This window comes from Sebastes fasciatus, chromosome 1, assembly GCF_043250625.1.
Source record: "Sebastes fasciatus isolate fSebFas1 chromosome 1, fSebFas1.pri, whole genome shotgun sequence".
Taxonomy (NCBI): domain Eukaryota; kingdom Metazoa; phylum Chordata; class Actinopteri; order Perciformes; family Sebastidae; genus Sebastes; species Sebastes fasciatus.
In genome coordinates, this window is record NC_133795.1 from 6,383,061 (window position 1) to 6,406,254 (window position 23,194).

Below are 23,194 nucleotides of genomic sequence, written 5' to 3' on the forward strand. Positions count from 1 at the left end.
GAGGCTTCATACTCACCAACAGCTGTTTTGTCTTCCTTCTCTGTCAGCTCACAGACTCTTGTATCATTATTCCTGGGAGAAAAAGGCCATTTGATGAATTCAGATGATTCCATGACATAGACTTTGCTATTGCGAGTCACATCTATCCAAAGGAAGGATGAATGTGTCCCCATTACAGCCCATCACAGCACTCAGAGGCCTCTTTAAAGCCTGCACATCCATCCACTTCCCCCTTAGCGGGACTTTTTTAGCATCCTGCATCATAGAGCCAATGGTGAAATTGAAATTAAATTTGGAACAACGGAGAGGCTACAGATAGCAGGACTTGATTTTACTCTGTTATAAAATGCATCAGAAGAGAGTGCTTTTGAACTATTTCGGTGGCAAAAATGTCAACAGCAAAGGAACAATATAAGTCCCCCGAAAAGGCATATGAATGACACAATAATGCGCTAGGCATTTAGCGTGAAATAAGAACGCCTTTCTTGCATTTGGCGTGTCATTTGTACGCCATGTAGTCTGTACTGACTGCAATGTAAACACAACCGCGAAGCCAATGACAGCATCACCCCAGGTTCACTTAAAGCTTCAGTAGGCAGTATATTTTTGGCATCATTGGGCAAAAAATCACATAATAACCTTTCAGCGTATTGTAATTCAAGTGTACTGAGAGTTAACTAGACTTCTGCTCCTCCTCATGGCTCTGTTTTCAGGCTTTAAAAAAATCTACCCCGTGGCAGGAGACTTTGACCAATCACAGGTCATTTCATTGAGAGAGCGTTCCTATTGGCCGTGCTCTGGTCATGTGACCAGAACTTGGCGTTCCTTCACCAGATTTTGCGTCACAAACTTTCTCATTTTACAGCTAAACCGTGCACTACAAGATGATTCTGAAAACATTTGAGGAGAGAAATAGGCATTAACGTAACATAATATTGATTCATATTTGATCAGCGCTGCCTAGTTTGACCGTTTGGTCTGAGTTCGCGAGTGATTGACAGCCGGCTCTCATAGACGGCAGCTGGACAGCAGACCTCAGATCAGCTCTTACTGCTTGTTTTCCTCCGGTAAGTGAAATCTTGCAGATGCCGTTAGGAGCACCGGAGGACACAGAGGCACATGATTTTTTTCAGGTTACCTGTTTCATGCACTACTGTCACGATATAGCGACCGTTTTATAAACTTTTTTTAAATCATATTTTCTCCAATCCCGCCTACTTCAGCTTAACATCAAAAAAGTTTGAAAATTCTACTGTTTTGCATGTTACATTAGTGACATGTTTTCCGTACTGATGGTACGTAGTTTCCATACATATTTTACTTAGTTACTTATTTTAAGCCCAAACCTCAGTAAGTGGATTTGTTGCCTAAACCTAACTGTGGATGTTATCGTAGTTTTGTTGCATGGAGTACAAATGACACGCGAAAAGCCTAAAATGCGTCCTCATGACACGCAGAATGTCCTTGTGATGTTGTGCTATTTATACGCCTTCCTGTGAGACCGGGTTGATAAGAGAGTGGTTACTGTAGGTAGAACTGATTGACCTCATGACGAATATTAATTTACCTGCTATGAATTAACAGTGAATACGATGTAAGACAGAGATTACTTGTGTTTACTGCAACTGGTGTTAAAATGTTAAAATAGAAATGTAGGGCTCCTGTTATATTTTTTTAATCCTTCAAATGAATTAGGCATGCCAACTCTTAAATGTCTCTGAACACTGAACAAATCCCAGTGTCCCAGTATTTCTAATATTTCCTTTGCAGCAAAGAGATTCTTACTTTGGATGAATGTGTAGAAATGTGATATTAGATGGTGACAAAACAGAGTTTTGTTATGCTGAAATGAAAAGCTGATCAAAGAGAGTATTACTAACCATTCCTCTCTTATAAAGCTGATTGCCCTCCAGCAGGTGAATGTGTTTGTATTGAACAGTTTTTCAATGCGGGCGTACGGCCAAGTGGAAGAGCTGTTCAAATGTCTTCATGTCTGTTTATTTATGGCAGGTATCGGTACTCGCCAAGATTCCCAGTGCTATTTCTGGCTCTCCTGAAATAACACAGTAAGCTCATTTTTGTCAAAGGCTTTAAGGGCTTAGTTTAGATTATATGAATGAATACCCACCATGGTCACTGTGCTGATAAAGCTCCACAGATTTACTTCTGCAACTTCTGTAACAAAGAGAAAGGCTGCGAGCGAGGTGAAAACTATTAAGCTATGCTTATAACATCACAAATCAACTAGGAATACTCTCATGTCTGTGGGGTTAATATGAGGCTACAGCCAGGAGATAGTTATCTTAGCTTAGCATAAAGACTGGAAACAGCTAGCCTTCAAAGGAAACTAAAAAATCCGTCTACCAGCATCTCTAAAGCTCGCTAATTAGCACAGTCTTGTCGTCTTGTCATCACTGTGAAGTTGTCAGGCAACCAGCAGAGACTCCAGGAAGTGACTATACACGGCCAAGACAATGTAAACAGCGAGTCTACAATGATGCTGACTTAACCAGCCGACCTTACTGACCACGAGCAACGCCGATTTGTGTTCATTATGGAAGACGCTCCATACAAATAAGTTCCAAGCGACTACCCGTACAAACATTTACTAACATACTTGTAAACTGCTCAAACTAAGAAAGACATTTAGTGTTGTCATACAGAGGTTAATGACTTAAAGGTTACAACGTGCTGCTGCTGCCAGCCATTTCTTTCTACATAGAGTTTGCCTTTCATAATGGCTATTTCATTTAATTATAAATGTCATTTATATTTATTTTAGACAGAAACAGGTTAAGGTGCTCATTTATAAATAATAGTAATAATCCACAATTAAAACCCTGTACTTTATTCATTCATTCATGACCCTGCAAGTCACTGCATTTTCCACAACACTGTCCTGTAAATATTTCAGAATAAAAGCCTTTTATTAATAAATGAAGGAATTCTGTCCACAGAAAACACTAAATGGCTTTTATTTTGAAACAGAAGCAGGAAGTGTTGAGTTAAAAATTAATCTTTCTCATGTCCGTGACATTCTACAGATACAGACATTGAAAGTGTAGTAATGTAGCTGGTATGATGTCAATATACAGCCAAAAGATCACCTTCACTGTCTGTTGTTGCTGTGAATGGCACGCGGCACAAGGAAAAAATAGGCGAGACCTCGAATCTCTAGCAGAGACGCAGCTGACACGCAGATGAGACGCGCTCCGCTGCTCATGTGGGCTGTATGGCTTCTCTAACCTGTTAACATGGTTGCCGATAAAAACATTTTTTTTTAAAAAAGCACCACGCGCTGCTGACGTTCCCAGTGTGGCCAGGGCCTTAGGATGCCACTTCTGAAAGATGCTGATACAAAACCATGGTTACGAAAAGTTACAGTAGTTCCTATTTTCCGCCAGAGAGAGTGATGTTCGTCAGCTTGCCGAAGGGTGCTTCGTTGAGCTGTGAGTGTGACTACAAACGGAGTTCACTCCGAGGGTGAACGGGCTGGATTGGAACAGGGCCAAAACCGAAATGTGTCTTTTTTACACGTACAGTACTGTACAGATTAAACAAAGATATGCTAAAATGTCAGCATTTTTGCATGCAGGTAGATTTTGTTTCCAGTCTTTGTGCTAAGCTTAGACAAGAAAGCGCAACTGAACTTTTCATCTAACTCTCAGCAAGAAAGTAAACATTTGTATTTTCCAAAATTCTTACTTCAGTCCTCATACATGTGTATATACTGAGGTCCACTTTCGCAAGCTGACAGACAGGCTGACTGGCATGACGTGTGATGAAGCAATTCCTCCAGCTGTGGCCAGGTGGGTATAGGCAAGGACCCTGCAACATTGTGTTGTTTGGCATTCACCTGTAAACAGACCTCAGGCCCAGGCTCCCGGTGGAGGCTGAGAGAGAGAGAGAGAGAGAGACAGAGAGAGAGAGAGAGAGAGAGAGAGAGATAGAGAGATAATCTGAGGGTCACTTCAGTTTACATTAAATATGACAGGGATTACATTTCAGAGCAGTTTTCCTTTATTGTTTGTAACTACCTGCCAGTGGCTCTAGTCAAAATTCATTAATAAAACGATTTTTTATGGGGAATAAGTATTATTCTATCTAACAAAAAGACTGTTCAGATGTATTTATTGTAGTTTTAAAGTTAAACAAATGTATTTGTAAATTTGAAAGTGAATACAACAAGCAGAAGTTCAAGTTGTCCCCTCTCATCAGGACCATCGCCATGTCCTGGTGTCTGCAGCCCATAACTGCTCCGTGTCAATCATCACCCTGTCTACTGTCTTATTGCTCTTTTTGAGAGGAAAAGAACACTCGATGAGTCACGTCTGGATTTTGAACTCTCCCCCTGCGATTCTGCAGAGTTGCTGTAAAAGTCATCGGCAGCGTTTCGTGCCAGGCTCCTCGGGTCCATCTGCCAGACTGAGATCATACCATGAGATTGGTGGGATGCCAACATTGTTGTAAGCCTGTCGTGTGCAAGGAAGTAAAATGACAAAGACACTTGCTTGTGTTACATATTACACTGCATTGATTTCCACTCACTGACCTAATGAAGACTTTTTATCATCAACTCCGGCATCCTCTGTTGAGGGCTTTACATCTCAAGCCTCTATTAATACAATATTACAATATTAATGAAAATCCAAAGGTCTATTTACAGTACATGACTGTTTTAATGACCAAACTAGGGGTGTAAATCGATTAAAATATTTAATCGGGATTAATTGCATTTTTTTATCTGTTCAAAATGTACCTTAAAGGGAGATTTGTCAAGTATTTAATAGTCTTAACATGGTAGTGGGCAAATATGCTGCTTTATGCAAATGTATGTATTTATTATTGGAAATCAATTAACAACACAAAACAATGACAAATATTGTACAGAAACCCTCACAGGTACTGCCTTTAGCATTAAAAAAAATGCTCAAATCATAACATGGCAAACTGCAGCCCAACAGGCAACAACAGCTGTCAGTGTGTCAGTGTGGTGACTTGACTATGGACTTGCCCCAAACTGCATGTGATTATCATAAAGTGGGCATGTCTGTAAAGGGGAGACTCGTATGACATGGTTGGTACCACTGGATTATGTTTTCTAGTTTAATATGATACCAGTATCTTCACTCTAGTTTTAAAACTGAACCTGCTACAACCAAAAAATTGCAAGTTGTGTTAATGCGTTAAAGAAATTAGTGGCGTTAAAACCAATTTGCGTTATTAACTTTACATCCCTAAAACAAACGCTTCCAAAATCAGAGCTGAACATCATGAATGCCCACAGTGAACAGCCTGGATCCACACAGTCCTTACTACTCATCATCTGTTGTTTTGATCATGTAACCAGGCCCCAGTCCGCCGACTTTCTCAATCCTCTATGATGTGTTCAATGTTTTGAGCAGATCTGCAGGGATATGTACAAACTCTTCCAGTCTCCTCATCCTCTTACTCCAACATGAATTTGCAGAGTTGTGCAACCCGATCTCATGGGAGTCTAAACGTTCATGACGGTCATGAGAACGCATTTTTGCCCTTTTGCGTGTCATTTTTACGCCACGCATTAAAACTATGATAACGTCCGCAGTTAGGTTCAGGCAACGAAACCACTTAATTAGGTTTAAGAAAAACGTCATGGTTGGGCTTAAGTACGTAAACTAAGTAAAATACATACAGTAACAACGTAACATCAGTACGGAAAACACATCACAAACGTCACTAAAAAAACACGTCACAAACAAAATAACATTTAGGGACATTTCCTGGTTGAAAGTCCTGTCTTTGTTGGAGCCATTCACCTCCCCTCTCATCCACCATAAGCGTTTTTTCTCACTTTTTATTGTACGTCACTAGCTCTGAGCGTAGCATATTCACGCGGATGCATTTACATTGCAGTCGGTACAGGCTAGATGGTGTACAACTGACACGCCTAAAGCAAGAGAGGCGTTTTGCTGGCAATATGACTTGTGCTTAGTCTACCGTGCCATTCATATGCCATTTAGTGCAACTGGGTTGGATGTGTGATAGTGCCACATGGCCTGGAACCATAAGTAGAGACTTCCTTTGGAAGCGTTGGTCTGTGAGGAGGAAGTGGCGCTTATTGCTGGGAGGCAACCATCTGCAGGGCCTACGGCGAAGAACAGGTCAGCCATGTGTTAATGGTTGCTTCTCACTGCTCAAGGCAGAGGAACATGTGCTGTCAGTTCCTGTCTTCACAGCTTCATCCATCCATCCATCAATAGGAGACATCTAGAGATCAGGGGCATCTGGGTCGCACAGAAGCAAAACACCCATCTATCAAGTTTGATTCTTGGCAACAACAGAACCTCCAGCTCGGTTTTGTGCTCCGAAGAACACAATTGGCAGTGTTGCTTGGTAGGGAAGCCAGGAAGGGATCACCTCCTTCTCACTGCATGAGCAGGTATTCAGACCAAAATCCACCCCGCGTTGGTGGGGGTGGGCTGATTCAGGTACCAATGAGACATGAAATACAATCCATAAAATCCAGTTTGAGTAACAGATCCATGAGTTTGAAGTGTTTTACAGATGCCAAAACATTACGGTCAACAATACTATGAGACAGGATTTATCTTCACAACTCACTTTTTATTATTCTATCTTTAGTCATGATGATCGCGAGGTAGACAGTAGATATTTAGTGTTGACGTTACAAAATAATCAACCAGGACCTGCAAGTATGTGGTTCAACTTTTTAGCTTTTTTGGAGCCATCCGCGTTCACACCACCTTAAACTTGTATTCTTTCTAACAGCCAGCAGGGGGCGACTCCTCTGGTTGAAAAAAGAAGTCTGATTGTATAGAAGTCTATGAGAAAATGAGCCTACTTCTCACTTGATTTATTACCTCAGTAAACATTGTAAACATGAGTTTATGGTCTCAATCGCTAGTTTCAAGTCTTCTTCAATACAGCATGATGTTCATTTAGTAAATTATGGTCCCATTTAGAGTCAAACAGACCATAAAGCAGGGTGTGCTTTAGGGCGTGGCTACAATGTGATTGACAGGTCGCTACCACGGCGTTGTCTGGTCAGGGAGTTGTCCGTGTTTTCATCCTACAACTTTAACCCTTTCACAGTGTGATTTCAGTTCAGGAAAGTTAATTGTAACATTTTTGGTCGCCTGAAAATGTCTTATTCAGCATTTGGTTGTACTTAGCTCCACCCTCTCGTGTCACTTCTGGTTGCAAAAAAACAAGATGCGACGGCCAAAATGCTCAAGGCTTCAAAACGGCAGTCCACAAACCTATGGGTGATGTCACGGTGACTAGGTCCACCAAACTAACCTTATTCACATGAATGAAGGGTCTGCGTTTGTTCACGCAGGGCTAAAGTTGGTCTGAACTCGGCCTCAGTGACTCCTGTTGGTTGGTCTCAGTGCTCCACACCCTCTCCAGGACAACAAAAATCCAAAGTTTAAGAGATGACACATTTCATTTAATTAAGCAAAGCCTGCAAGCTAGTTTAGGCAGCCAACTCGAGCCCACCACTATTCTGACATGGCATACTGCTCTCACTGCAACATATATCCAACATCGCACCCTTTGGATCACGGCGGTGTACTTAAGTTGTCAGCGCTCTGCTCACCCTTTTGCTGACACACTGCTCACCTCAAATCTCTGCTGACACTTTGCTGCCACTGCCGTTGTTCATGTAGCGTTTCATAAGCCCCACCGTCACCACAGCATCCAGCTGTGAGTCTTGGGAGGGAAGTCATTATCGTCACTCCTCAACCCCTGCTGCGCTGAGCTTGATGCGTCCTTGGGGGAGTGATGAAATCAGAGCCAAATATCACATATTTTGTAGTCACATAATAATACATTTCACATAACATGGCTATGGCAATATAGTTCAATTGTAGTTCGCTGATCTAAGGACAAAGGTATGTTTTCTTCCAGTTATGATAAATTCAGGTCATAAGAGTGGGGTTGTGTCACTCTGTCAACCACCAAACCTGTTCATTATTAAAGCAGAATAATGCTGGGTACACACTACATGAGAATCAAGCTTATGAGCAAAGCCCAGATTTTTTGATGGCTCTAAAGATTAGGTGTGAGGTATGTTAAGAGTGTTTTTTACATCCCCCGATCGGCTCAAAAGTCCATCCTGGCCGAACACCGATCTCAAATCGTAAGTATTAATCATGTTCAATATTTACGATCGGATATCCAGTTGTGTGTGAGGAACCCCAGGAACAGCCAATGACGCGGTCACGTGGGAAAGAACGATTACCAATTGGGAACCAAGCTGACTGAAGAAAGAAGTACAACAACCACCATCATGGTGTCCGCGGCTAATGCATGAGCTAATGCAAAACGCGAAGCATAAAGTAACAGTAAGACGGACCTCAGAAATTGAGGACCAACTTGCTGATTTGTGGCAACAACACAAGTGTTTATTTAACGTGTCTCATTGATTTCATCCATATTTTTTATTTTTTCTTCTTGAATTTTAAGAACAAAGAAGAGCAAAAACTAAAATTACTATCGTCCACCATGTTTTTTTACACTAAAGTCATGTTTTGATCACGATTTTGCGAGATTTCCGTTTTATTGTTAGTCGGGACTCTTGTTGGGTCGTGTCTAGAAGGGAACCAGCAAATTGTTGAAACTCGCACCAGATGGTTAAGGTTAGGCATTGACCTCGAATAGTTAACGTCAGGTATTGACCTCGAATAGTTAAGGTTAGGTATTGACCTCGAATAGTTAACGTCAGGTATTGACCTCGAATAGTTAAGGTTAGGTATTGACCTCGAATAGTTAAGGTTAGGCATTGACCTTGAATAGTTAAGGTTAGGTATTGACCTCGAATAGTTAAGGTTAGGCATTGACCTTGAATAGTTACGGTTTGGCATTGACCTTGAATAGTTAAGGTTAGGTATTGACCTTGAATAGTTAAGGTTAGACATTGACCTCGAATAGTTAAGGTTAGGCATTGACCTTGAATAGTTAAGGTTAGGCATTGACCTTGAATAGTTACGGTTAGGCATTGACCTTGAATAGTTAAGGTTAGGTATTGACCTTGAATAGTTAAGATTAGGTATTGACCTTGAATAGTTAAGGTTAGGCATTTACCTTGAATAGTAAAGGTTAGACATATATATACATATATATATATATATATATACCTGAGGTCATGTGTGAATTTATAGTTAGACGATCTGAGCCGCCCTACTGCAAACTACTTTTGAATCGCAGCTGCATCACCAACAGAGGTGGTTCACAGACAGATGGTTTCTATGACAACGTTATTTGATAAGCTCTCTCAACGCGATCAAAAGTGAGGAATAAAAAGCCACCTACTCAATAAGTCATAGACTGCTGAGAGCAACTCTATCACTGCTTTGTGCAATTTTGGACGTCAGTTTTAGCACAATGACGGAGGCTTCTTCAGGTGGAGGGCGATTATGTCTTTGTGAATCAAAGTCTAATTGCATCCGGTGTGCTTGGCGTTCATACCGAGGTGCTGCCAGAAAGTGTCGAAACAGATGAGGAAGAATGAGAGTGAATGACAGTTATGTGAGATGAATGATGATAGATGAGTTCAGTTTAGCTTGCTACATGGAAAGTCCAAAAAGTAAATTCTTTAAAACTTCTTCTCTTTTTGAGGTAGATTAGTTATCAGAGGAAAATTCAAACAAAAAAGTACAGATCAAGATCAAGATTACGTTTATGTGCACAAAATATTCTGGTTTTTGCCCACACTCCGAAAAAGACAATGGTTGCGTCCGAAATTCCATACTAATATGCTATTTAGTACGCTAAAACAGTATGTGACATTAATTAGTATGTCCGAAACCTTAGTATGAAACTAATAGTACGTGAATAGCATACTATTTCCGGTGAAATATTACAGTATACCAACGCTTGTCACTACGGCAAGCCCCCAGGAAGAGCGTCGGCCGTTGATGCCAATTTCTTTAGTGGCCAAACGGCGGTACTACAACTTCCGTGTCCATCATGTGATGCCATTTGGCCCAAAAATACTTTTTCCCATAGACTTACATTGGGAAAGAGACGTCTGTAACTCGGAGGGTTATGCCCATGGGCCCAATGGATGCAGAAGATCGCCGGAAGTTCCGGGTACTTTTCCACTTGGAAGTCGAGCCATTTTGGGGATCATGCGCCCCTGAGCAACTTTCATAGGAATGAACGTGGCCCCGCCTCCAACGCTGTATCCAGTTCTCTTAATACATCCATGCACTACAGTGGCATAAATATCCCACAATGCAATGCGGTAGTGATGACAACATTCATAACGGACGTTGACAGACAGCTCTGTAACATCAAAAACACTTCAATTTAAGTGTAAGTATAAGATTTCACTTTGTTAGGCGTAATATATATTTTAAATTAATTCAGACTTTGATTCTCAAAAACCATCCTTTTGGTCACATGAGGTTCCCACTGGTTACCATGGTTACACAAATCCAACCAGCTGTTTACAGGGCTAAATCAAACACGGTTAACTTTTCCTGCTTGGGCCAGAGTTGTTATCGTTACTCGCGCCCGTCGCCGCCGCTCTCTCTCTTGCTTCACCACTCACTTCCCACCTACACACACACATGCGCTACGCACTGGCTCTGCTCCAAATGACCTACGCTACTGTTACAACTGGCTCTAGGGAGGACCATTTGCATTTTTGCGAATACACTGGGCTACACACTGGACCTTCAATAGTCGAATATTAGTGACCATGTAAAAGTAGTCAATTTTGTAAAGATCTAATATTGTATTGAGTGTTATTTATGACATTTCACAATAAAAGGCCTGTTCAGGAAGCTCCTCTTCTCTGACTGTTTACTGACCCAACAAATAACTTTCCACTACATCATTGAAAGCGTAACACACAAGTCTTGTGACGCAGTTCATATGGGGAAAAACAAATTAACGTTTATATGCCAGCGTTAGATTTGATTCATTAACGTCAACAACGACAGTAAATGATCACAGATTGGATGACACAACTTTACTGTTGCAACCATGGCAACCTGGAGAATAGGATCCAGCATCTTGATAGGCTGTCGCCGCTGCGACTAGGCAGCCTGGTTGCATAATGCTCTCAACCTTGGCTTTGATGCGTTCCTCTTTATATCTTTGTACCTGCAGTGAATGTTCATGTAATGTGTTTTAGGCAGATAAGAAAACGATTGCATTTAATGGTGAGAGTGATACGGGAGAGCCTAAAGGAAGAGGGGTCAAAGAGCAACTGCTGTTTCCACTTCCTAGAGGCGTTAAGTCTGCATAGAAAATCTACATTCCCTTGGTATGTTAATGCTGTTATCCATTGCTCAACACAGTACAGTGGACACAGCAAGATGGAAATTAGCATTAACGGTCTGTTTCCGTCTGCACGTGTGTGTTTGTGTGTGTGTGTGTGTATGCGCAGGGTGGATCAGCCTGAAAACTTTGCAAACTACTTCCAGCAGATTTGAGCAGCAGAGAGAGTTTAGCTTCTTGTCAAAGCCATCTGCTGCTGATTTAATAAAACGTGTTTGAACTGTGTCACATTTTTTTTTTCCAACTGGTCTCTCCGTTTACGCAACGCCGCACGCCGTATAGAGGAGGGAACACAGCGAGCAGCGGCATGCAGAGAACAGGAAGAGGAAAAGTAATGTGTATGTGTGAGAGAGAGAGAGCTGTTGGCGGTGGGTGGGTGGGTGTTGGGGGATGGGGTTGCAGAGAATGAGAGCATGAATGTCACTTTAACATGCAGCGTCTTCCCTCTAACACATGACCGTCAGTTCACCCATTTCAAATCTGATAACCATTTCGTTCCTTGTTGGAGACACTGCATGGAGTTCATAATAAAGCGTGTTATGAATCACGACGGAGGACGGCCACATTTGCATATTTTCAAGGGGTCTATTAAAAAGTTAGAGACTAATGGTGACAAATTACACATTTTCTGAGATGCAAAGGTTTTACAGTGATTCTTTTTTTTTTCCTTCCATGGATTTATTGAGTCAATATACAGAGCAAGCTATGGGAGATGCAGTTATTAAGAAGCCAGTCTTCCTGTGTGTGTTGGAGTAGAGAGCAGAGGAGCTGACCTCAGAAGAGGACACTTTCACTGCTCTTAATTACCAGCGATTCCTGAGAGAGAAAAAGATCAGTTAGTTCATCCGCGCCGCAAGCATTGTGGCTGCTTTTCTTGCTCCACTCTCACACAGCATCACTGAAACAAACGCACCCTCAGCCCTTTGTCACGTCCTCATTTAATGATGCTCCTGTGGAAAAAAAAACTGGATTTTTCACCTTCAACGTCCAGGATTACTCATGAATATTTCAGTGGTGTGTGAGGTATGTGCCGTGGTCCATACTGTAGCTGGTGGGGAAGGCTGACTGAATCAGCATCATAGAAATAGGAACATAGGAGTAGAACGGACATATCAACGTAGCAGCATGGTCAGAGCGGCGGCCAATTTTATGTGTACCAAGGGCTGTCGCAATAACCGCAATATTGCAATACCACGATATTGACAAGCCAACTGCAGGGGACGGAAAAGGAACCGCTCAACCAACTCTTTTTTTAATTCTTGCAATGGGAGCGCCACGCTGGCCGGCAGCATGACGAAGCGCTGAGTGTCTATTCTGCACTGACTGCAGCACGTATGGCGTTTTTTTTCTGGAGAGTTGAAAAATGTTCAACTTTGGGTAAAACTCTGCGTTTGTCACTATCACTATTTACCCAGCCGTCCAATCACAATGGAGAACATATAGACCGGTGGGTCCGTCCTCTCTCCCTACGTGTTTCAGCCATCCCTTGCCGACATTTTTACTTCTGCGTATATTACGTATTATATTATATAGCAACCAAAGCGTCTCAGCTGAAAAAATACGCTGCGCCTCATTGCCTCATTCTGTGCTCTGCATTTTACAATAATCAAGTATTTAATTTGTCACCTTTAAAAAGCAACAATATACCTAATCATAGCCTAACAATAAAGCTTATTTATATAGCACTAAAATCAGGATAAATAAAGTAATTTGCAAAACAAAAAAAGGAAAAAGTTAGAATAATACCGCATATGGCGCTGTTGAACCAATCATTATCACCGCAGGGGAAATTCCTTCACCACGACAGCTTTATGTGTACCGTTGCCATAGCGACCATTGTAGCGAGCAGACTTCCGCATTAATTAAGCCAAATTACGGTAAGTCAAGGACTCACTGAGGTGAAGTTTTACAGTAACGACAACGAAACGAGCAGTGGAGTAAATGAGTCAAGTTTAACAACTTAATGCTTCATCCACACACTCTTGTCACAGCGGAGGAAAGCACATTGCTATTGCCAGATGAGTGACAACTTTGTTGGACTCATTTTCTGTAAGCAGTGTGGCGTGGTTGAATTAGCAAGCTAGCTAGCAGACAGCTGGCTGGTTAGCTCTTGGGCTGGTTCAGGCAGGATTTGGTGCTGCACCGGGTCCCTCCGCCAGGGGACAAGCTACCTAGCTATCTAGCCAGCCAGCTGTCCCCAGGAGCTGCGTCCGCTCTCGCTTCCCGGCGAGCTGCGACCACCTACGGACCCACTGACGTCGGTTCTTTTGTCACCATAACAACAAACAATTACCATTGTTTTTGTGCTAGTCAAATTACCACAGTTCAATGACTCTTCTACTCCTACTTTATGTTTCTATGATCAGCACTTTATCCCCATAATCTTCCAGTGATGTTGCAGTAGCTGGATAACCAACCCCCTCCCTCCAGCCCAGACTGGTCTGTAGCTGTCAACCATCTCAGTGATGGGGGAACATTGGATGCATGTGGCGGAGAGTGATTGGTGATTTTATTCACAGTGAGAGGAGGTCAAAAATGATTCCCACACGTAGAGTTGGATTATCACCACTTACTGCTACTTCTTATCTTTAGCATCCTGCGGCGCCTAATGAGTCTCATTAGAAAGCAGTTACAGATAGTAAAACATAAATATGTGTGCGCAGATTGTTTTTGGATTGCATTTCAGCTTCCACTGGAAGCACTGACCTTGTCGCGCGACGCATATTTCACACTTAAACAAATTCAATATGGCCCTAAGTGGAATCAGTGTGCGGACAAATTGCGCTGAAGATAATGTAACAAACAACAGGCTAAATCCAATTTCACAAACACATCCCCTTGAGGTAAGATTCAGATAGCTTGACTGCCGATGCTCACTTGCTCACACACACACGTCGAGAGTGAGAGAAGAAAGAGGAAGCGATCCCTTATTGTATTCCTATAGATATCAGGGAAATTGAATTTTTAAGGGAGCGAGCATCCTTCATTTGGCACACAATCCGTCTAACAATCCCTGCTCACAATGGATTTTCAATCTATAAATGAACATCTTCCGATAGCAGCCAGGCATGCTGAGGTGAAGTGCCTTTATTCCTTCAGTAAACCTTTATTGGCTTGTTAATCCCAAACACATTGAGTTTGGATTTAGGTATGAAGAAAGGAGATTACATCCCACGGGTCTCCCAGGTCAAATGGCCACACACACTCTTTGCAGTTCATAAAATCAGATTGGTTTCATACACCGCTCATAGCTATACCAATGAAACATAATGCACTGTGATTCATTTATATACCATGAAATCAATTCGTATGTAATCCACGTATTAGTGAACCACGAAGTATAAAGAGCGAGAGGTCAAAAACACTGAACCTTCACGCAGGAGACCGGTGTTCGTACCCCATGTGAAACCAGAAATCAACGTTGATTTATTTGTCACAGAACTTCCGTACTTAAGTTACGACACTTCAAACCATGATTGTTTTCCTAAACTCAACTACGTAGTTTTGCTACCTAAACCTAACCAAGTTGTGCATGCATTTAACAAACGTTGCTAGACATTTGTAGAAAAATGCACGAAAAATGAGGAATAACTTTTCATACGATATCATATGAACCGTTGATGATATACACTCTTCTAGTCTCATAAGAAGCACACAGTTCACGTGAATGGCAGAGAATATAAACTGGATGTTTTTGCAGTTGACGGATATTTTTGAAAACGCCTTCTAAAATGCAGACTTTAAAAAACTCTGGTTACTTTGCATCTGTGTGGACGTGTAAGACAGAGCGTTTGGTAAACCATGACGTCCTCTCATCATCTCGCGTTGTTGCTTTGTGTAATGAGCCTGCGCCAGAAACAATAACAAAGATGGTTGACTACTGACTTTTTTACATTTTGATAGCGCTGCTCGGACTAATTACTACTTTACATTTGAAAAACGTTCCAATCACAGGAGGCCAAAGCAGGAAACATATTAAACATGTCGAGGCCGAATGGTGATTGAATGAGCTTTTGGGTGATTGAAGGCGCGCTTTTGGCGCACTCAGAAGGCCTACGGACATAAACCTCAATGACCTCCCTTTCGTCATTTATGCATGTAAAGAGACAGTTGATGACAGCAGAGTGATGACAGTCATCACAGTTTGACCAGGGATCCCACCAACAATAACTGTTATCCACCTGACTGTAATGAAGCCAAAGGGAAAGGGAGTGAGAAGGGTGGTAAATAAAAAACCCTTGACCCTTAACTTGTGATCTTACTTGTGGGACGTAAATATTACGGCGAGTGTTTGGAGTCGTTCTTTGTGTTTTAGTGTGGATGGAGATATTTTGTCGTGTGAACAGTTTTTTTTTTTAAACACGGGGTAAAATATCTGTTTTTAAAAATATCTGTATACATGTAGACGGGTTTGAGACCTCTGATATTCTCCATGACAAATGGAAAAAGGAAATATACATATCCAGGGGGCAGATATATACTTTAGCTTTCCTATATCTAGTCTGGTGGATACATTGAAGCCCGTTCTCATTACACATCTGCTAGCAATCCACAAGACTTAAGAGGAAACCTGTCTTAACCGTTGAGCACTCTCAGCGTTTGTTCCGTCCAGCATGTTTACCCGTCAGCAAACTGTGGAGTAAAACTCAAAACTCCCTCCAGCCAAATGTCTCAGTGAGAGATAGTGCAGCTCTGTGCTTCTCCAGAATACAGAAACCCTTCAGGGCAGGAGCTGGCAACGGGGCGGAAATATGGAGAGTTAAAAACTCACCAAGAAAGATGGATGAATGGATGAAGTGTTCGGCAACAGTATCCCCTATGGATTATGTTTGTGATCTGCAAAATGTTTATTGCCAATTGTTTTCAAACGTTTATCCCCCTACAATACTGTATGTGTGTATTTTGTAAAGGTTAGGAAAAGACGTCATAGAAAAAATAAGTAAAAATTGTCAATGTGACTACGAGTCTAACAAAGGGACGATCGGAGAGATCAATATATGAACGTTGGGAATGTAGAGAAGGGCAGGTAAACACCATTAACCACCTTTTCTCATGCAACATTTACAAGTATTTACACATACTTTACACCTGTTAGTGCACTCAAACTGGGTTCCCAGTTGTTCCCAGATGTTTTCTTAATTTGCAGTGCCTTAAGGCCACCGTTATATTGTCCCCGTAAGCTAACAAAAAAGTGTAAGAACTTCAGTCAGTGACTACGAATCTTTGAACTGAACTGAACAAAACAATTTTTACTCATTAAAGTGAGTCATAATTTACACCTCTATGACGAACTCTTTCAGCTTCCACTGTAATGTTGAATTATAGTGGGTCAAGTATAGCGTACAACCAGAGGCTACTGTTTATTGCTGGTCGGTCACACATATTGCAATCATTCACATACAATAGCTTTTATTTTATTGTTGTTTAAAAAACATAAAACAGGATACCTTTGTACTACAGTGAATTCTTGACATGACCTAATTATGTATGATTGCCTTTAATCGACTGTAATAGCATTTCTATTTGCCTCCTGAGCGTACAATCATAAGATCATCACATTTCCTGCCTTCATGCTGAAAATAATTATTGATGTCTTGAACCTGTCGGCTCGCACGCTGTTCCTTCATGTGCTAAGTGACGCTCGTATCTCCTGTCGGTAGAACGATAAATCAGTGAGAGCAGAGGCTGTAGCCCGAGGGAACGGAGAGCACAATGGCTTAGTTAGCAAAAGCCCCGAGGTGAGCAGTGTCAGTCACTAACTCCCTGCAGAGACCCACTGGACCTCAGAGCGCTCCCCACTGGGAACATTAGAGAAACAGGCCTTGTGGCTGGATACACATACACACACTCATACACACACACACCTACACTCATGGAAGAGAAAGAAAATGATTGTTGGCAAGTAGGGATGCACCGATTATGAAATTCTGGGCCGATATCGATGTTTTTGTTTATTTTGTTTTATTCCCCTTTAGTTCCAGGGAAACAAAGACCTTCATTATAAAAAATAACTGAGCTGTTTTAAAGTCATTCAGCATTTCATTACACGGTCTTTGAATGAGCACAAATTCAATCATACAACTTTATGAAACAACCTTCTTTCACAAGATTATTTTTTGTTTTCTGCTTCAACAGACTTTTCAGCTGCTACACAACTACCTACTCAATGAGATGAATGTTTCAGTTCTTACACAGCCCAACTAAAATATTTCTTTTGTGAAACATAAATTAAATGTAAAAGCGATTAGAGAGATAAGCAGCGTTTCGCCACTCATGTAGACTTATATACTCGGGCGGGCCGCCCATATATTAATGGCCACATAAGTATATCCATCCGAGAATACAATGCCATCCGTGATCGATTACCTAGAGGACTAGTAGCGGCAGGACGCCGTCGGGGAGCGGATGGAGAGCTCTGCTCTGCTGGTGCGGCCTCGCTGCTTCAGCTGGTCGGGCTGGACGGACCCGATGCAGCGGTCCAACGTGCTGCTCAACCAGGACTGGAGTCCAGTATCGGGGACAAACTGCTGCTCAGGCTGTAACGTACCGGGTGGGGTAATTTTTCTTGAACATAACTAATACTTCCGTAATACTCCCACATGACCGACTTTTTCTTTCACTTTTATGTGTAACCAAACCACACATGCACATGGCGTACCATGCCACAGTTGTGTCCAGCCAGTGGCTTCTTCTCTGAATCAGCAGCTGGTTACTGTTGTCAGATAACAAATAACTAACACAACATTTAGCCGGAGCAAAATCGATGCAACACAACAGATAAACATCGGCCACTGCCATCAGCGAATGTCATCTTATTTGCCGATATGCCAATGGCAGTCAACAAAGCGAATATCGGCCGATACTGATGTTCAGCCAATAAATCAGTGCATCCTTATTGACAAGGTTTTGAAAAAAAATTGTTTTGGTGAATTTGGAACCATACATCACCTTTTTCACTCTGAAAGAAATCAAAGGCTGTCGCTGCAAACCTGTCTCCTACAAAATACGGTTCTCATACAACTAAACTGCATTCTCAATTATGTTTGGAGGGAAAGTATTTTCTCCCGGATTACGGTCGCACTTTTAAACACGTGGTTAACGTTGTAAATTGAAACAAAACAAAACAAAAAATACAAGAACACTATTTGGTTAGGTTTAGTAAAAAAAAAAAAAAAACATTAAAGGTTTGGCTTAAAATTACTGCGAAATTGAAACAAAACAAAAACACGACAAAAATACTTGGTTACGTACGTTTGTTGTGTTAAACTGTGGAGATAAATTAAATCAAAGCTGAAGTAGGCGAGATTGGAGCAAATATGATTTAAAAAAGTGATTTTTATAAAATGGTTACTATATTGTGACAGTAGTACGTGAAACAGGTGTCCTGAAAAAAAAATCATGTACCTCTTCCGGTGCTCCTAACGGCATCTGCAAGATTTCACATACCGGAGGAAAACAAGCAGTAAGAGCTGATCTGAGGTCTGCTGTCCATCTGCTGTCTATGAGAGCCGGCTGTCAATCACTCTGAACTCTGACCAAACGGTGAAACTAGGCAGCGCTGATCAAATATGAATCAATATTATGTTACGTTAATGCCTATTTCTCTCCTCAAATGTTTTCAGAATCATCTTGTAGTGCACGGTTTAGCTGTAAAATTAGAAAGTTTGTGACGCCGTCGCCATTGTGAAAGCTGGTGAAGGAATGCCAAGTCCCGGTAACATGACCGGAGCACAGCCAATAGGAACGCTCTCTCAATGAAATGACCTGTGATTAGTCAAAGATTTTCTAAAGCCTGAAAACAGAGCCATGATGAAGGCGCAGAAGTCTAGTTATCTCTCAGAACACTTGAATTACAATATGCTGAAATGTTATTATGGGATTTTTGCCCGATGATGCCTAAAATATACTGCCTACAGCAGCTTTAAGTGAACGTTGACTTTCGGTTTCGCACGGGACACGAACAGCGGCCTCCTGGGTGAAAGTCCTGTGTTTGTTTGACACATCCACCACCCTGACCGGAGACGGGGCCGTGTCTCTCCGTGTTTTCGGTCCTTCTGAGATTACTTCAGGATCTCCTAATGAACAAGCTAGACTGAACACAACCATTCATAATGCAGGTTGTGTGATGTTATCACACATTCTTCAGGGAAACATCATCCATTATAAAGTGTCTCTCTCTCTCTTCATTGCTCAGCTCATTTCTTCATCTATTTTTTGCCACGAGCCATGCACGCAACACCAACATACAACATCACCTCACTTGTCTTTCTGACTCCTGGCTCCCTGGTAGAGAATCTATATTAAGCCTCACAACAAATACAGATTCACTACAGTTCTGCTGATATTATGACCCAGTTGACGTGTGTTTTTTCTTCTGCTTTTCGTCCTCTGGCCAATAATGCTGTTTATCCCTCAGGCTGTCCAGTTGCTCAATGACTGGTGTTGGTGGAGGAGGGGGAAGAGCTCAGCTACTCTCTTCAAACATATTTTTGCTTACAGCACAAGTCAGATTCTGCATGTTTATTCTGTTGAATCACCACTTGTCTAGTATTGCTCAACATTTGGCAGATCATGACAACACACTGGAAACATATTGGTGTAAACAATGAACACAAACATTGCCAATATTTCACCGCGTGGACCATCAGGAATGCAACACCATAATAAAGCCAGCAATTGAAACTCCCCACTACAGATGCTGACCATGAAATTTTAATGCCGGCGCTCACGTGCAATTTCCGTTATTGTTCAACCACAGAGGCAAAAAGGGAAAAGCTGATGAAAAAGATTAAGGTTGTAGAGTGGGATGTTGTTTTCGTGTAATCATCACATTTTTGATAAGTGTTAATGGAATAATATTCTCTTCAAAGCATGTTGTACTAGTGCAAAAACATAATCAATTGAGCCGGAGACACACAGTGCAGAACACCAAACCATAAAGGAGCATCTTAACTCCTTTATCCTTTATCCAACTCTCTGAAATAATAAGCTTAAAGCTGTTAAAATGTAAACCGCAAGCATTTATAATGAGGTAAACACAATTGGCTCCGGATCAGAAGTAGAGGAGGGAAAAAAAAAAACATCCTGCCTTTTTAATACCTAAGACTAATGGGCAAATTGTTTTCATGCGACAGTGCCAGACTGGTGGGCAGAAGATAAAGATTGGAGCATTTTGTTGCACTGTTGCAGCAAAAAAAATTCCAGCTCAAAAGAAACAGATTTGTTGGAAAAGAAATAGTAAAATATTTAACATGAAATGAATATTGATGATGCAGGTGGAGGCTGAGTAAAACAACAACAATGATTATATCTGAGTCACACAGCACCGAACTAACCTGCATCGCTGCATACGCCACCCACTCTGCTTTGACCTTTCAGCATAATGTATAATTTCAGTACGACATATTTTATGTCTCTTCCAGTTGCAAGTAAATTACCTAAACTCCAAATCTGTTGTACGTACAGGTGTTGACTTCAGTGCTGTCACTTTCGACCCTGCAGGTGAAATGGCAGCGACCTATCAAGATGAACAAACACACAAATGGCAACCACAGGGGGGGCTGCCTTCAGGTATGAATCTGGGTCCTATGACGAGCCTCCCTGTGTGGATCCTCTGAGGATGCTTTGCGGTATAACCTGGGGGAACAACAGACAAACTCCACCAGGAGCTTCTCTTTTTGACAAGTGGACTCCCTGCCACCTGTGAGAACTCTGATGTGCATCAGTGGCTGAATGTTACCAGACCCTCTAAGCGTGGACGGATAAATGAGACAATGTTAAAGGCCCCCCACCCCTCCTACACAGGAGCAAGACAAACAACGCATTGCAGGTGTTGCGGGCCTCTTTTTTGTGTGTCTCCTTTTAGTCATTTTGCTTCTCTTTGTGTTCGTTTTGCATCCTTTTATGAGTCTCATTATAGAGTTATACTTTTTGTGTTTATTTGTGGCTCTCTTTACAGTTGTTTTGAGTCCTTTTGAAGTCATTTTGCATCTCTGTGGTTGTTTTGCGTCTCTGCGGTTGTTTTGCGTCTCTTTGCGGTAATTTAGCATCTTTTTTGCAGTTGTTTGGTGTCTCTGCATTTGTTTTGAGTCTCTTTGAAGTCATTTTGTGTCTCGTTGTGGTCGTTTTACTTCAATTTGTGGTCATTTTGTGTCTCTTTGTGGTCGTTTTACTTCTCTTTGTGGTCGTTTTACTTCTTTTTGTGGTAATTTTGTGTCTCTTGGTGGTCGTTTTATTTCTCTTTGTGGTCGTTTTACTTCTCTTTGTGGTTGTTTTGCATTCCTGCGGTTGTTTTGAGTCTCATTGTGGTAAATTAGCATCTTTTTTGCAGTTGTTTGGTGTCTCTGCAGTTGTTTTGAGTCTCTTTGAAGTCATTTTGCATCTCTTTGTGGTTGTTTTACTTCTCTTTGTGGTCGTTTTGTGTCTCTTTGTGGTCGTTTTACTTCTCTTTGTGGTTGTTTTACTTCTCTTTGTGGTCGTTTTGTGTCTCTTTGTGGTCGTTTTACTTCTCTTTGTGGTCGTTTTACTTCTCTTTGTGGTCGTTTTGTGTCTCTTTGTGGTCGTTTTACTTCTCTTTGTGGTCGTTTTGCATCTGTTTGCGGTTGTGTTGAGTCTCTGCAGTGGTTTTGCGTCTCTCTGCAGTTGTTTTGCATCTCTTAAGTAATTTTGTGTCTCTTTGTGGTTGGTTTGCATCACTTTGAGGTCATTTATCTCTTTGTTGTTGTCTTGTGTCTCTGAAATAATGTTGTGCCTCTTTGTGGTTGTTTTGCATCTCTAGAGTAATTTTGTGTTTCTTTATGGTCATTTTACTTCTCTTTGTGGTTGTCTTGCATCTCTTTGTAGTTGTTTTGTGTCTTCGTGGTTGTGTCACATACCCCTGTGGTTGTTCTACATCTCTTTGTGGTTGTTGTTTGTGGTCTTTTCAGAAGTCTCATACCGAGGGGCCTGGGGGTCAGGGGCTGCTGGTCATGTACCTGGTGAGCTCGTTCAAGATGCATCTACTAGAAACATTCAGCATATCCACTATCACTGAAAAAACAACTGAAGTCCTGCAACAACTCAGTGGGTGATGTGGGATGCTCACATGAAATGAGAGGCAAGAAAAATCGACATTGTAGGGAGAAGAGATACATATTGTAATAGTGAGCAGAAACCGAGCTGAGTTGTGAATTAAGCCTCACGAGCCTAGCCTGCTGCTCGCTGCACCCCACACACACAGTGTCTGCATTACAAGCAGCTGGTAGGTGGTGAGATGTGGTTGACGTCTGCTTGTGGGCAGATTGTCTGTAAGGTTTTTTTTTTTTTCAAGGATATGAGAGGCTCTCCATTGACTGGGAAGATGGACTGCCTTCATACAGCCAAAAGTCACAAGTGAACATCTGCTGTAAGAGAATATTAGAAAAAAACAGTTTCCCTCCTTCCCTCCTTACAATAGACCCAGACTCTCCTCAAGACTTGGTTGCCATAGTTATGGGAGGCAGTGGAAAAACACAGCTGAATGATGGAATTATTAATAAATGAACAAAACAAGTCTCCTGCGTTGAGCTCGCTTGCGCACATGCACAGCAGAGTATACTAATAACATCCTGCCTAAAAAAAGACAATAGACGGTGGATGCAAAAATTACATGGCTGCGTGAATGCATCACTTGAGTAGTTGTTTTGGACGCAGCCCATTTAGTATTTCATTAATAGAGTAGTGTATTTTTGGCCGCATGGATGGTGCATTTGCTGAAAACAGGAACTCTGAATGCCCTGCCTCCTCTGAAACATTTTGGCGACATTTTTAACTGTGATCCTTAATCCAAGATTCAAAGTGGCATGATTCATCAAACAGTGCCCAGCGCCTCTTTTTTATTTCAGGTCTATGTTTAAAACTGATCACCGTGCCTCATTGAGAA

The 23,194-nt window shown here is 41.6% G+C and overlaps 1 long non-coding RNA gene across 1 annotated transcript in view; it reads right to left on the reverse strand.

Annotated features, from left to right (window-relative positions):
• The window catches only part of LOC141777080 (uncharacterized), a 60,247-nt gene that overhangs the window by 2,995 nt on the left and 34,058 nt on the right, over positions 1 to 23,194 (reverse strand). The window contains exons 2-5 of the long non-coding RNA XR_012595840.1: positions 7,627 to 7,776; positions 3,706 to 3,893; positions 2,129 to 2,175; positions 17 to 72 (exon numbers count right to left, since the gene is read on the reverse strand). This is a non-coding gene — a long non-coding RNA (uncharacterized LOC141777080). The remainder of the gene's footprint in view (positions 1 to 16; positions 73 to 2,128; positions 2,176 to 3,705; positions 3,894 to 7,626; positions 7,777 to 23,194) is intronic.